At 59.8% G+C, this 14,976-nt stretch overlaps 1 protein-coding gene and 1 long non-coding RNA gene across 3 annotated transcripts in view; both read left to right on the top strand.

Annotated features, from left to right (window-relative positions):
- NTM (neurotrimin) overlaps nt 1-14,976 on the top strand; it is a 940,510-nt gene that overhangs the window by 298,478 nt on the left and 627,056 nt on the right. The window lies entirely within an intron of this gene.
- Nucleotides 12,039-14,886, top strand: LOC125755067 (uncharacterized). Its single transcript, XR_007410577.1, has 3 exons — nt 12,039-12,292; nt 13,516-13,593; nt 14,307-14,886. It is a non-coding gene; the product is annotated as an uncharacterized LOC125755067 (long non-coding RNA).

Here is a 14,976-nt window from a genome sequence, read left to right as displayed (position 1 = left end):
TTCGCTGTCAGGAGCCCCTGGTCGCTGTTCTTACGGAGCCCGGCTTCCCTGTCTGGTTACTGTCCCCCATAGGACGACAGAGAAGACGGTCTCCTGGGGCTGCAACTAAACTCACTCCAGCTCCAAAAGGTGCACCCACGGGAGGCTCGTGTTACGGGAGCTCCCAATCAGGGATCCAGAAAAAAGCGGGGCTCCCAGTTAGTGGTATTTGGTCTTAGATTTTCCCTTGCCACTGAATCTTCACATAGGTCACTCACTTACAGCTAGAAAGGAAAACTCTCCAGCGTGTAAATGGGGGGTGGGGGAGGACAATTTTCTGCATAACTCCGCCGTATTAAGAGTTTTTTTTTTTCTTCAAAATTTTAACCCATATGAGCAGATTTCAATTTTCACCCACCGACCTCCTGCTCCTGGATGGACCTCCGGATACCCCGGTGCCCTACACACTTCAGTTCTTGTCTAAGGCTAACAGACTCATTTATCTTTTCTGTTTAAACCCTTGGGATATTTCTGTTTAGCAAGACGGCGCTTTCAGGAAGCTGCACTGTTTTATTAAGCGTATTAAACTGCGGAGCAGCTCGTCTGGTGGCCACAGTTTGTCGACGGGTTGTCTTGGCTCCATCCCAACACGTATCAAGGGTTGTTTTCCGAACGCACTTTAAAATTTTTATTACTGACTATGATTTGATTTCACTGATGTTATTATTAAAATTAATTTGTGTCTCACAAAGCCTAACCCGCGGAGCAGACCTTTGCCAAATGCATCATTATGACGTTTCTGGAAAGGTGGCCTCGTGAATAAATACTCAGTGCATGTTGAGTGCCTACTAAGGGCCGTGTGGCTTTGGGACTTATCTCTCCTACTTCCCATTGTAGCCCCGGACGGGGGATAGTATCATGTCGCTTTAAGAGGTGAAAGCACGGAGGCCCGGGGGCGCTGAGTGGCTCCCTCTGAGTTCTCACGGCTCCTGAATCCTGGACGAGACAGGATTCACACCCAGCTCTGGCTTTGGAGCCTGTGCATGTCTCATAATAACGCTCCACCCCCAGTCATGCCTCTGCTCGAATTCCATTTGGGGCCTTGGTTCAGTGGGCGGAACCAGCGGCCAGCACGGACGCTGCGGTTTTAGGCGTCCTTCCGTAGGGAGGTGACTCAAAATTCGAAACCAAGTGTGCTAAGTCTGAGCACCCACCGAAAGGGAGCGGATCTGTCCTTAGAAGACAGGACGTTGGGCAGCCTGGGTGGTTCAGCGGTTTAGCACCTGCCTTCAGCCCAGGGCCTGATCCTGGAGACCTGGGATCAAGTCCCACGTCGGGCTCCCTACAGGGAGCCTGCTTCTCCCTCTGCCTGTGTCTCTGCCTCTCTCTCTCTCTGTGTCTCTCATGAATAAATAAATAAAAAAAATCTTTAAAAAAAGAAGAAGATAGGATGTGCTCCCACCTCGGCTGGGGGCACCTGCAGAGCAGCGATGTGCAGCCCAGATGTCGGCAGGGATCTCTCACCGCTTGGATATTCCGTGCAGGGGCTGGGGGCAGGGGGGCAAGCTCAGTGACAGGCATGTGGTCCATTGACTTGAATCCTAGGACCTTGACCGGGCTGGTTGTTACCGCCCCGTCCGAGGGCACCCTCACACTTAGCCCACTTTGAAAGGAGGACCTTGGTTTTCTCCTCTGGAGAATCTGAGTTTTGACAAAAGACGGTCAGCAGACTCAAGGATCTACGTCAGCTTTAAAGTGGGCGAACCCCGAGGAAGAGGAACCGATAGAGGGGGGCTTTGTGGAGCACGCAAGTCCGTTAAGTGCCGTTTGGTGGGAAAGGAATGGGATGTTTTCTCAGCGATCCCACAAAGCCAAGTCCGAGCAGTGCGCCTAAATTATCCGGGAACAATCAGTTCAGTATAAAACAGGTGTAAAGGCCTGAGATGCCTAAAGAGGTAAAAGGCTGCCTTGGTGATTGTCTGGCACTGGAGGCGTGTGTGTGTGTGTGTGTGTGTGTGTGTGTGTGAATACGTGTGCACACGCTCATGCAGATGGGGAAAGGGGAAAAGAGAAGATGAAGGATTTCGTCAGCGGACCTTTACAAATTCCGTATTTCCTGGACTTCCGTAACTGAACTTTTAAGGGGGGCCTTCAGGCACCACCCCGTCACCGCAGGTGCACTTGCTCCAGAAATGTGCCTGGTGTGCTCTTTCCCTCCTCATTTCAAACCTTCCAAACGGTAACGGGAAGAGCCCGTTGCACAGCTCCCCTCCGCGTCTGCCGCGCCGTCTCTCGGCACAAGGCGTTGACGTGAGCTCAGCGATGATGGAAGCGGGGGACTCTGACGCACAGATCGGGGTTACCGGCATCTGCATTCAGGCTTCCCCAGGGATGGAGAGGCGTATGTCCTTCCTCACGCTCTCCGCCAGCCGCTGACCCAGGCCACTGAGCCCTCCCGGCTGTCACGCGGCCTCACGGCGTCTCATCCACCGCAGAGCCTTAGCCTGACAGTTTTGAAGACGACGGACAGACTGGCCGTGTGGGCACTTTTCAACGCCGCTCGCATCACCAGCTGACTGGGCCGTGTCTGGCACGTGATATCTAATGAGTGTTACCAGTGGGATGGAAGGACATCTGTGAACTGGAGGTCACAGCCCCGATCCCAGCCGGCCCGGCTAGCCTGACGAACGTCAGAGGTGGCAGGTGCCGGGGGACGGACGCCCGGGGTCTGAAGGCTGCCCGGCCATTGGCATGTGAGCAAGCCGCCTCGCTCCCTGATACCCTCGGCTCCGTCCTCTCGGAAGTGAGGGCTTGCTTGGCAGTAATAATTAAGCGGCGCACTGTAGGTACAAGCGCCTCGTAGACTAGGGCGGCGTGCCAGACCCATGCGCTCTATTATGATTCTTTATTAACGTGCAGGTGAGGCAGCCCGGGGGCAGGTAGCGTGGCACCGTTGGCATGTCCATAAGAGGCTGGAGAGGAACCTGGAAGCGGGTGGTCCAGGCGGGATTGTGGGTGTGCACTTGGAGGTGGCTTCTGGGGTTCTTCTTGGGACCTCCCTTCAGCACACCCTTCCAAGGCCCTCGCACTCATGATGGCCAAGCTTGCTGGGCGCCCACCTGGGGTCCAGGGCTTTGCCCCGAGGAGCACACATTCGCCTACCAATCCCGAAAGGTGTGATCTCACGGCTGAGATGCCGGGTTGCAGAGAGATACCGTTATTCAAGGTCGCACAAGTAGGAAATGGCAGGATGGCAGGATGGAGGAGCCAATTTGCAGCACCTGCAGTGGCACTGCTGTGTGTGTGTGTGTGTGTGTGGCGACTGCGTCCCCACCGCTCTTCCCATACAGCGTGGGCGGCACGGTGACTTAGGGCCAGGTGACACAGAGCTCGCCAGCAGGCCCTGCTCTAAAGCAAAGGGCTTTATCTGAATCTGGAAAGTATCAACTCTTTAAGCAGGACCACCGTTCCCGTTGATATGCAGATGTATGCTAATGAGCTCTGGTTCCCCAAGTCCCTTAATGACCTTCTGAGTTTCCTCCATTTGCTGACTTTGTGAGGGTGTGAGTCTGGAAAGTTCCGCAAGGAATTCAGGACCTGTGCAGCCTCCGGGGCACCTGGATGAGCGTCCCCGTCCCCTCTCCCTCCTCTTGCCTGGGAGCCTGCGGGGCTCTGGGGGAGACAGAAACCTCAGAGGCTCTGTGTCTGTATCGCGCCAAGACTGAGGCTCTGGGCATCTTTCCGCAGTGGACCCCGCAAGGTGCTCACCGGTTGTCCCTGGGCTGGTTTCAACAGGACTCACCCTCCCGCAAGGTTGAGGGAATCTCCACACATTAAACTTGGGGATATGGGGCAATGCAGACCGCCCACGTTGGAGGGGGCGGAGCAGCAGTCTTCAGGGTCAGGTTCAGTTCCCTAATGGTGCCCCTTCTTTGGGAACGCAGATGCCCAGTGGTCACCTCGATTTCCTGCTCCAGCTCAGCACAGATGCCGGGAGGGCGCTGTGGGCCTGTGGACAAGGTGTCTGAGCCTGTGAGCACCTGGCCCAGGCGGAGGAAGCAAGGCCAAATGGACGCCCTTCCCCTCTCTCCTTCCCACCCCAGCCTGGAGCCATGCTTTTGGGGGGACGACCCGGCCGGTGGTTTGGGGGTTTCCAGACCTTCTACTGTGCAGTTGTCTCTTCATGTGAGAGTTCTTCGAAGACCTTGCTCCCTTCCTCCTCTCCATCTCTTTGTCAAGAACCCTTCAAATTCCTGTTCCTTTCCCAATCTGGGTGGTTGGGGGATTGCTATTGGCTCTGTGTGCCTTCCACTACTGACCCCTGAGCCTCCCTTGAAGCGGGAGGGCTACGGGCCTCCCTGGCGGGGCCTGCACCCACGGGGAGCGAGCCTGTTCCCAGGGCCCCGTGCCCAGCACCTCCACATGCATCCCTGTCTTCAGGAGCGCAGCTTCCTGTGACATCCTTTTATTATAGTCACTGCAGCTGTCATGTTACATAATCGCTTTTAAAATAGGAAATATTCCATTGTTGGAGAAAGTGCCCAAGGAGAAGAGGCACCTCCCTGTCCACCGTCTCCACGGGCTCTGTGCACCCACTAGAGGCCGGATCCCTAGAGAGCACTGTGTTGACTCCATGAAGCTGTTGCCCCAAACTCACCACATTCCTCAGTCCGCTCCCACTTGCATTAGGACACATTCCTTCCGGGCTCTTTCTCCATCTCCTCATCCGTTCTTGGGTACCGATGGCCCCTCATGCTCAGAAGCAGATGTATGCAGGAGAGAAGGGGTAAGGGTGAGCCACGGGGAGGTGCCTGTTCCCGCAAGAACAGAGTTCAAAGTCTATATCCAATACAGCGAAGGGTTGACATCCCGCTTCCTGGTTCCAGGTGGTCGGGGCGGCTCTCTGGAGTGGTGGGTTGGGAAGGGTGCTGAAGCCAGGTCTGGGCTCCCCAAGACAGAAGGCCGTGATTGATGAGCAGTGGGGCCTCGGGCCTGTGCGGCGGGGAGCTGGGGCTCAGCCTCCGGGGGCGGACGCCCGTACCTCGGAGTCTGCTATTCCCTCTGCTACTCGTAGCCCCCTTTTCCCATGTCTTCCTGACAGCTTCTGGGGTGATTCGTCTCCCCTCGTGAGGTCCCTTTTGCATAAGAAATGTAAAAGCCTTACAGCAGCATCACCACCATCACTGGCAGCCTCTCTTGGGAATGCAAAATCCTGGGTCCTGCCCCCGACAGGCCGGCTTCACAGCTCCGGGATGAGACTCGGGAATCTGCGGGATGTGGGACCAGAGCCCCAGGGCACCCGGACGCAGGCGCGGTGCTGAGAGCCGCTGGGCAGGGGGACAGGAGGGACGCGGGACAGGCAGGTGAACCGCAGAGGCCAGTCCTGGAGCGTGACTAGCTCCTCTTTCTCTCTCTCTCTCTCTCTTTGATTTTATTTTTTTTGATTTTTTTAAATTTATTTTTTATGGGTGTGCAATTTGCCAACATATAGAATAACACCCAGTGTCCTCTCTCTCTTTTAACAAAGTCGCAGAAAGGTGAGCCTACTGGCTGAGGACTCTCTGGGTGAAGCAGCTCAGAGGGGCCTATATATTTTACGACAACATCCACTGGCAGATTTTATCGGGCTTCAGTAAATCCCTCCTGGGCGAGGTGGGGGGAAGCTCCCTGGGTGACGGCGTGACGTGGCCCCAGACGGAGACGCTGCGAGAGAGCCTGACCCTCCATCCCTCTGTGCTATTTACGCCCCTGTCGGGGCCACTGCGGTGCCCGGCCCTCCCTCTCCCTGGCCGCGAGCCTGGCATTCCCGATGTCTCTGGAGGGAATCGGGGGAGATCCAGGCTTGGGCTATTATGGGGAAGTGAGCATAATGTGAATGGTTGCGTGGATGTGGGTGCGTGTGTGTCCGTGTCTTCCCTCTTGCACACGATACCACGGAGTCAAGGTGCACGACAAGCAGGTTGAGCTCGCCTGAGTCTCCCATCGCAGGTGACATACCTGGAAGGAGACCATTGGGGCGCCGACCCCAGCCCTGGAGCCAGAACCTGCACATCCTGGGGCCCTCTCGCTTGGCCTCCCGGGGGTGGGGGTGATGCTCAGCGCTGCTGAGACCTCTTCCAGCCACGAGGGACAGGGGGCTGAACTGCTGCCTGCAGCAGGCTCCTGAGGGCAAATCTTTACCCAGCAGTGACTGAGGGGGGGGAGGCATTCCTGTTGCTCTGCTGTACCCCTGAGCAGCCTCCACTGTCGCACCTGGAAATGGGGTGATACCTGCCTCAGAGTAACTGTGAGGACCCCGCCGAGGGTCTACACGCGTGGGATAGCTGTGGCTGCTCAGGGACCTCGAGCCCCACTGGTCAGGGCAGTCGCGAGCCCGGGGAGGACCACCCGGCAGCTCCTCCTTCCATGGGTGCTCTTGCTTTCTTGCCTGCAGGGGCAGCAGGCTCCCCCTCCCAGGCTCCCCCTCTCAGGCTCCCCCTCCCGACTCCAGGCAGTGGGAACATGGATCAGAAGAGAGCAAGAGAACGGCTGTGCCTGCTGTGCTCAGACTGTGCCGCCTGGTGGCTGCTGCCGAGCCTGCAGGTCCTTAGCCGGGCTAGGCCAGGGGACGGAGGTGCTGCCGGCCCTAGGCCCCCCCCTAGGTTGCAGGAGCCAGGTGCCAGGGGCCCTAGGTCCCCCAGGCTGCAGGAGGGAGGTGCTGTGGGCTCTAGGCCACCCCCCCCCCCCACGTTGCAGGAGCAAGGTGCCAGGGGCCTTAGGCCTCCCAGGCCGTAGGAGGAAGGTGCTGTGGGAGGTGCTGTGGGCCCTAGCCCCCACCCCCAGGCTGCGGGAGGGAGGTGCTGCAGGCTCTAGGCCACCCCCCCCCCAGGTTGCAGGAGCAAGGTGCCAGGGGCCTTAGGCCTCCTAGGCCGCAGGAGGGAGGTGCTGTGGGCCCTAGACCCCCCCCCACCCAGGCTGCGGGAGGAAGGTGCTGTGGGCCCTTGGTCCCTCCAGACAGGAGGAAGGAGGTGCTGCGGGCCCTAGCTCCCTCCCCAGGCCGCAAGAGGGAGGTGCTGGGGGCCTTAGGCTCCCCAGGCTGCAGGAGGGAGGTGCTGCAGGCTCTAGGACCCTCCAGGCTACAGCAGGGAGGTGCTGCAGGCCCTAGGCCCCCCCAGGCTGCGGGAGGGAGGTGCTGCTGCCCACTTCCTCTTGATGCCCCGACTCAGGAGATCCTGGTCTGGCTTCTGCTCCACTCTGACTCACCTCTGCTCCGAAGCGCTGTTGGTATCTACAAAAGTAAGGCAGCCGACTGCATTCCCTTTCTGACATCGGTCTGCGCCACTGGCCGGCTCTCCCCGCAGAAGCGTTTCCTGGCTCTTCACTCTTTTCCTCTTTGGGGTTTGCACACTTCCGGGCTCCTGGCAGCCCAAGAAAGGGGCAGCCCAGCACGTACGCTGACCGTGCAGGAAGCGTCTGCCCTTTACCTGCCAGCCAGCCGGCCCGCAGGGTGGAATGCACTTCACGCAGGAGACGTGGACGCCCCAACCCCAGCTTCCCTGCGCTCTCGTTCTCTCCCCCCCTTGCAAGCACACACACAGGAACACAGGTTCACAGAGCTTTCTAGAAATTCTGCTAGTGTAAATAACTCCTACACTCATCTGCTCAGCTCTCACACCTCATTATAACCGAACTTGCGCTCGCAAAGTACAACTTCCCTTCCTACCTGCTAAGCCCACCCAGGTCTGCTGGCCTCTCTCCTAATCAAAAGGAGATGCTAAGGTGTCTGCAGGAGCCGCACGGCTCCCTGACCTCGGCTCCCTCTTCATCGCCCAGAGCGCTGTGTGCCGTCAGGTGAGCCTGCAGTGCGGGGAGCTGAGGGACGGGGCACTGTGACCCCTGCCCTCCAGCCCCAGTGGACGGATTCCCCCCCGCCCCCCGGGGAAGCCGCGAGAAGCCGCTTGGGCTCCAGAAGTCTGAGGAGGTAAATGCCGAGGAGTGGAGACCAGGGGTGCGAGCGTGTGGGGTGCCGGTGGCGTCGGGGTGCGTGTGCTCAGGTGCTCAGCCCTCCGGCCGCGCTGCAGAAACATGCTCGCTGTGTCAGAGGTTCACTTTGCCGACCAGTCTGGGGCTCAGGAAATAAGCCACTGTCCCTTTGGGGGCCACAGCCCGGCTCCTTGGGGAGGTGGGCAGATCCCAAGGCAGACGGTGCTCACACTCTGGGGGGCCGCAGAGAGACAGCCACGGAGAAGGGGGCCGGGTGCATCAGGGGACGGTCCTGGGGGCAGAAACATCTGGAATCTCTGCTGTCGGAAGAAAGGATGGTTCCCGGGCCAGCCTTCCCCTGGATCGACCCCATCCTGGCACCGTGTTGCTGGGAGGAAAGGATTCCCTGGGGCCTGGGGAGGCTAGACGGTCACCGACAAAGGGCAGGCCAGGTGAAGGCAGGTCCCCGTAACTGGACCAAGCGACCAGATTCCGTCCGCCCTCGGAGTCCCACAGACCCGGGTTCTGACGACACCCCTGCGGCCTGCAGCCTGCGCGACACGGTGCCCGCGGGAACCTGGCCCGGCCGTCCTGCGTGCTGGCCAGCCGTGAACTGGGCTCTCCTCCTCGGGCCCGGCGGGGGGTGGGGGGCGCGCTGACCTCGGGGCCCAGCCCAGGAAGAGGCACAGGTGATGGGCAGTGGGCCACATGCATGGCGTGACGACAGCGGCCATCTCTGGCCACACCAACCTTTCCAGAACGGCCCAGAGAGGGTCGCTCCGGCTGGGTGACCGGTGACAACCCCGGGATCACAGGACGATAGGCCAGCCCCACTTACGCTTAGAAACGACAGGAAGGCGGTGCTCCCCGCTCCGTCGGGGCAGATGCAGCCCAGGGTTTGCTGCCCAGGGGAACTGGTCCCCGCAGCCTCGGAGTACCTGGAAGTGCGCCCTTACCTCGCCCCCAGCAGCCTGGGCCACGACTTCCAGGGCACCAAGGGCATGGCCTCTGCTCGCAGGGCACCGTCCAGACCAGTCTCCCGTCCTCGGGCAGGTGCACGGGCTCTCTGCATGCTGCTGTCTGCTCGGCCTCGGGCCTGAGGACGGACAACTGGGCCTTGCTCAGGTTGGGGCTCTTCCCCGGCACCTGCCTCGTGCCTCTCGGCCCTTCTCTCTCAGGAGCCTGTGTGTGCCCACATCCCGTGATCCCAGAGACCAAGGAGGCACCTGGACGCGGTGCTTTGAAGCCCAGCCCGAGCGATGGCCGGGACTCAGTGAGCGTCCCCAGCCATCGGACAGAAACGAGATGTTGGGGTGGACGGGGGGCAGGGGCCTGGGCTGTGGGGGGCTCCAGAGGGAGCTTTGGGGGGCACTGAGCTCCCTGTGAGGCCCAGCAGGAAAGCTGATGTGTGCAGGTCTCTGGCTGAGACCAGAGGGAGGGTCTGCTGTGTGTGCTCCGGGGCAGGACCATCTAGGCAGGGAGTGCAGCCCAAGAGAGAGCTTTCTAGAAGCTGTAAGGTAAGATGCAGGCTTTCCTCTGGGGCCTCCTGTAGGTGCCTCATTTGATTTTTATAACAGCGCCTTGAGGAAGGATTTATAGTGGCTGTTTCAGAGCTGAGGAAGCAGAAGCTCGACATCTGCATAACCTGACAAGACCACCCCCCACCCCAGCCTGGGCAGGGCTAAGACGGCCCAGGCCCAGCCGATCTCAGGCCTTCGCGTGCTCTCTTCCTGGGAGTACTCAGGCCCAGACTGGAGCCCCAGGAAGCATCTATAAGAGACAGCTGGGGACTGAATGGGTACCTGGGCCGGCAGCCTGTAGCTCCTGGATTTCCCAGGACCAGCCAGGCCATAATATTTGTTGGCAGTTGGTACATCTCTATCTCATTTCTCAACTCCCTCCACTCATTCCAAGCAACTGAATTTGTGTCCTAGCTGTTCCTCTCACATACCAAGCACCCCCTGGCCTCAGGACATTGGCACTTGCTATTCTTCCCTTTGCAATGCTCCACCTCATATATCAAGTGAACCCTTTCCTTATCTCTTTCAGGTGTCTCAGCAAATGCCTCCCAATCACCCTGCATAGCCGAGTTACGCCCACACTAGGCTAGCTCTTCACCTTGGCTTACCATTTTCCTGGGCCCATTTCTAACACGTGATATACTACATATGTTGTGTTACCGCCCCCCACCCGATGGAAGTTCCATATGAGCAGGGACATCGTTCACGTCTGCCCTAGAGTGTGTATTTATTCTTTTTTTTTTTTTTGAAGATTTTCTTTATTCATGAGAGACACACAGAGTGAGGCAGAGACATAGGCAAAGGGAGAAGCAGGCTCCCTGTGGGGAGCCCGATGTGGGACTTGATCCCAGGACCCTGGGGTCACACCCTGAGCCAAAGGCAGATGCTCAACCACTGAGCCATCCAGGTGCCCCTGCCCCAAAGCCGTGAGACTAGGCCTGAGCCCTGGGCTTCAGTTACTGCAGGGAGAGGGAAGGAGCTCACAGGGGCAGTGGGAGCCCGGGCAGGGCCAGCTCCGGGTTGTGGGACCCACAGGCCTCTCTCTCCACCTTTAGGGGCTCGGCCCCAAAGACGGCGCAGAGGCTGGCTAAGAGTCAGGGATGAGAAGGAACTAATTTCCTGTGATTTCCTTTGATGTTCTCAGAGGCAGAAAATAATTTCTGTCCTCTTATGAGAAGCACTTAGCTGTAGGCTGGGGGCTGGGGGGCTCCATCCCTGGGAAATGCTAATTAGAAACAATTATACCCGGGCCTGACCTGCCAGGGACACCTGAGTGGAGCTGCTGCCCTGGGGGGGAAGGGTTTGGGGGGGAGGGGGGTGCACAGATAAAGGGGGAGGGCTGTGGGGGGTTAGGGGGCATCCGGGCTATGGAGGGTTGGGGTTGGGGGAGGCCTGTGGGGATTAGGGGGGCATCCGAGCTGCGGGGGAGGGAAGGGGGGCGAACACAGGGGTTGGGGGGAGGGCTGCGGGGGTTAGGGGGGCATCCGAGCTGGGGCCCTGACCCGGGACACCCCGTGTTGGCAGGCCAGCGCCCTGGGCCCGCCGCGGCTCCGGCTCCACGTGCCCCGCCTCCTGTGCCACCTCCCCTGCTGGCGAAGCGACACTTCAGGCGACCCCGGCTCCGGGAGAGAGCCCCAAGCCCCGAGTGTGGGACCACGTGTGAACACGGGGATCAGGGCGAAGGTGCGGGTGCGGGAGGCGGAGACCGGCGGCCTCCCGGGCCCTCCCGCCGCCCTGCTTGCAGGAGGGGCCTCTGGGCGCGGACTCGGTGCCCCTCGGGGTGACCCTCCGGGTGAAGAGAGGCGGGGCTCTGTGTTCCCAGACCCTCGGACCCTCCGCCTGCTGCCGTCGGGCTGGGGACGTCGCGGCACAGGCCTCCTCCGCGCCTGGGTGACAGTGCGCGCGGGCGGGGCGGCGGGGCTGCCCGGGAACCACGCTGCGGGCGCGCATCAGGGGGCGGGCCGGGGGCCTCCGGGGCGGAGGGGGCGCGGGCTGGGCCGCAAGGCGAGCTGGGCGCGGGCGGCGCGGGCCTCGGGGTGGAGGGGCGTGGGGCCTCCGGGGCTGGGCCGCAGGGTGCGCTGCCCTCGGGGCGCGGGGTGCAGGGCCTCCCGGGCTGGGCCGCAGGGTGCGCTGCCCTCGGGCCTTGGGGTGCAGGGCCTCCCGGGCTGGGCCGCAGGGTGCGCTGCCCTCGGGCCTTGGGGTGCAGGGCCTCCGGGGCTGGGCCGCAGGGTGCGCTGCCCTGGCCCGGCCTCTGCTGGGCATCCCGGAGGCTCCCAGCCCCACCGCACCCCAGGCGGTGGAGCGCGTGTTTGTAAAAGCCGCCTCATTTGCCGGGCAGGCCTCTGGAGCGCTGGGTGGGGCAGCCTTCCTCCCCAGGGTTATTACTGCGCTGACCTTGCGGCTCATAGGCCCCTTGGGGCGGGCGTGCAGCGGGGGGTCGGCCACGGGAGGGCCCTGCCGCACCCCTGCGCCCTGAGCCCGGCTGCCTGTGCGCGGGGCTCCCCAACCTGGGCCCTCCTGCAGGGAGGCCACCTGCCCCTCCGCTCTCCTCTCCGCGCCTCCTTGGGCTTCCTGAAAGGCTGTGCGAAGCCCACCAGACCGGGGTTGGAAGGAGGCTGAGCAGCGCCCATGATGTAAATCAGAACCTGCTCCTTAATGAAGATTTTAAAAGCCCATGAAAAATGCTTTGGAACCACATCAAAATATGATCGAACGTATCATTTCTTTTAGGAGGGGTCTGTGAGTCCAGCTGCAAAACCCCAGCAGCAGCAACAGTCTCTGGCTCCTCCGGTCTATCTGCTTCTCTTGGGGGTCCACACGGTATAAAGTGGGTAGGAGAAGCGCGGAGCCCCCACCCTCGCCCACCCCCTGCACCCCCAGGGGCTCTCTTACGGGGGACCGCAAGGCGACTGCTCCCCGGGGGGGGGGGCCATATCTGGAGGTAGCAGGTGTGTGTGCCATGCATGCTGAGCTGGGCGTGATGCTGGTGTGTCTGGGGCAGGTGTGGGGCTGAAGATCCCACTACCCCTGCACATGACAACTGGATTGACGGTCCTGCCGTCAGGCAGCACGACACCATTTGGGATCAGAAAATATGGCCATCTGTGTCACAGACTCCTCCGGGGCGGTCTCGCCCTCCCTCAAAGGCCTGTGAACCCCAGTATATCTTCCGTTGGGATGTCCAGGCCACTCAGGAACACTGAAAGGCGCATCTTATTCAGTTTTTTTTTTTTTTTAATGTGTTTAGTTTTGATTTTATGTGAGGGTGCCTGTCTGTAACAGCAAACGCGGGCGCATACATCGGACACTTGTTAAGGCAAATCCCTGGCAACCCCTGGGCCCCAGGAAGGAAGAAGGAACACTGCAGGTGGCCTCCCCACCCCTCTTCTTGGGAGGGTGACACCTTTCTCCTCTGCCACATCCTGGGGCTCTGCGTTCAGGTGTGAGGGAGAGCCGGGAAGGGGTGGACAGGAATACAGAGGGCAGGGGGGCTGTCCTGGCGCTGCCTCAGTCTCCCCCTGAGCCAGAGCCCTCAGATACCCAGTAACTCCGACCGGATGGCCCAGGGTGGGCTGGCGGCCACAGGAGAAGGCGCAGGTGAAGGAGCAGGTGGGCGTGGATTTATGCCCCTTCCAGTCTCAGCCCAGGGCAATAACTCTTTTCTTCAACTTTCTGGGCCTTAATTCAAAGGCTAGCTCCATCTCTAGGCCAGACTTAGGAGATTTACCTTGTGGAAGTCAGTTTCCCTGCAAAGGTGGCCGTTAGCCTGGTTCCCCTGAACTTTCGGGTTCTTTCCGGTGGAGTCCAGGTCCAGGAGGAGGGGTCGGTGTGGCGGTGATGGTGATACCGTCCTGGGAGGGATGGGGTTGGGCCAGGCCCCAGCGGGGAAGGGACCGGAGGCCTCACAAAGGGAGGCCCCGGCTCCCCTTTTCTCCTCTGCCTTCCTCCAGGCTGCAGGTTGGCCCAGGTTGGTGGGCTCGCCCGCTTGCATTTTGAGAAGCCCGATTCAGAAAACATTTCCTCTCCTTTAGATCCCATGTTGCTGTCATTCCAGGACACTTGCCCGGGATTCCGTGAGTCAGCCAGCCCGCCTTTCTCCGGCCCCGACCGCTTCCTACAAACCAGAGAGGAGGTGGGGAAATAGGGAAATGATTACCTTAGCAGCATGCTGTGCTCTTGGCCTCTTTCCTATCACAAAAGATAACACAGATAACTGCCTAAGCATAGCTACTAGGTCCTGGCTCTTTGTGGTTGGTGTGCCAGAAATTCTACTTACACTCCTCACTTAATTCCTGTCTTCACACCTACCCTAGGAAGTGGGTGTCATTATCAACCCCACTTCGCAGACGAGGAGACTAGGGCCCAGAGATGTTACTGGTCACACATCTCCTTCGGGCAGAGCCAGGTCTCAGCCAGTAGGCTGGGCTGTTGCATCAGCAGAAGCCACTAGACTCTCCCAGCGAGGCCAGCGGCTGGAAAGATGCTTCCTGGAAAGACACCGCGGCTCTCATGCGTCCTCAGTGCATTCACAAATATAAAAATACCGCATCCTATTGCTTCCCAGTGTTTCGGTGAGGAAAGGTACCTGAAGTAGAAATGCAGACCGGCGCAGAGCAGCAGCAGGGAGGCCAGGAGGGTAGCAGGAAGTCTGGGTTTGCTCTGTCCAGTCTCCCTCCCCTGCTCCCCAGCGCCCCCTCCCCCAGAGGGCTGGGGACTTACACTTGCATCTTCCCTTCCCTTGGGTGGCAGGCATGTGCCCCCGCCCGCCCCGCCCGCTGCCACCACCGGCCAGCCCTCCAGAAACACAGAGCAGTGAAAAGGAATTTTTTTTTTTTGCTTTAATAGCAAATACCAATTATTATTGGTGGTGTGTGCATGACCCGGGACAGAGGTATCTGCATGGACAAGGTTGACTCCCTGGTTTGCACAAGATGAAATTCAACACTACATCAACCCAGGGTCTGGTGAGCTGGGGTTCGCGCTGTGGAAATCCACGGAGGGGAGCCCTCTCCACACTCAGCACTCGAGGCCTCTCTCCGCTCGCTGGCATCTGTTCCTGAGCCCATCGGTTCGTAGACCTGAGCATAAGGGCTCCTGGGGCTGGCAAGGAGAGGCCTGCTTCCCGGATTAGTGAGGCCTTCCCCACACACCCCGGTCCAGTTCACATATTCACAAGCATTTCATCCGGAAGACGAGCAAAACCGCCCAAATCCTGGAGAAGGAGGAGTAGGCATTCTCCCAGAGGAACGCAGCGGGAGGTAGAGCCTGCACCCCAGTTTCCAAGGGGATGGGCAGGGCTGGAGCCCAGGCTGGAGCCCCAAGGCCAGAAACTCTGGAAAAAAATATATTTTACAAGCTGAATGCAAAATTAAAAAAATACAGGCAATTAATGAACTGTCTAATAGGGGTGGCAATGACTGTCCCCTTCCACCAATGAAAAAATCAATCACACAGAAAAGCAAAAATAACACGTACCATGCTGAGGAGCTCCTCTCCCAGGAGAGGTCCACCTGGC

Source organism: Canis lupus, chromosome 5 (assembly GCF_003254725.2).
Source record: "Canis lupus dingo isolate Sandy chromosome 5, ASM325472v2, whole genome shotgun sequence".
Classification (NCBI taxonomy): Eukaryota; Metazoa; Chordata; class Mammalia; order Carnivora; family Canidae; genus Canis; species Canis lupus.
This window is presented reverse-complemented; position numbering and strand designations above follow the sequence as displayed.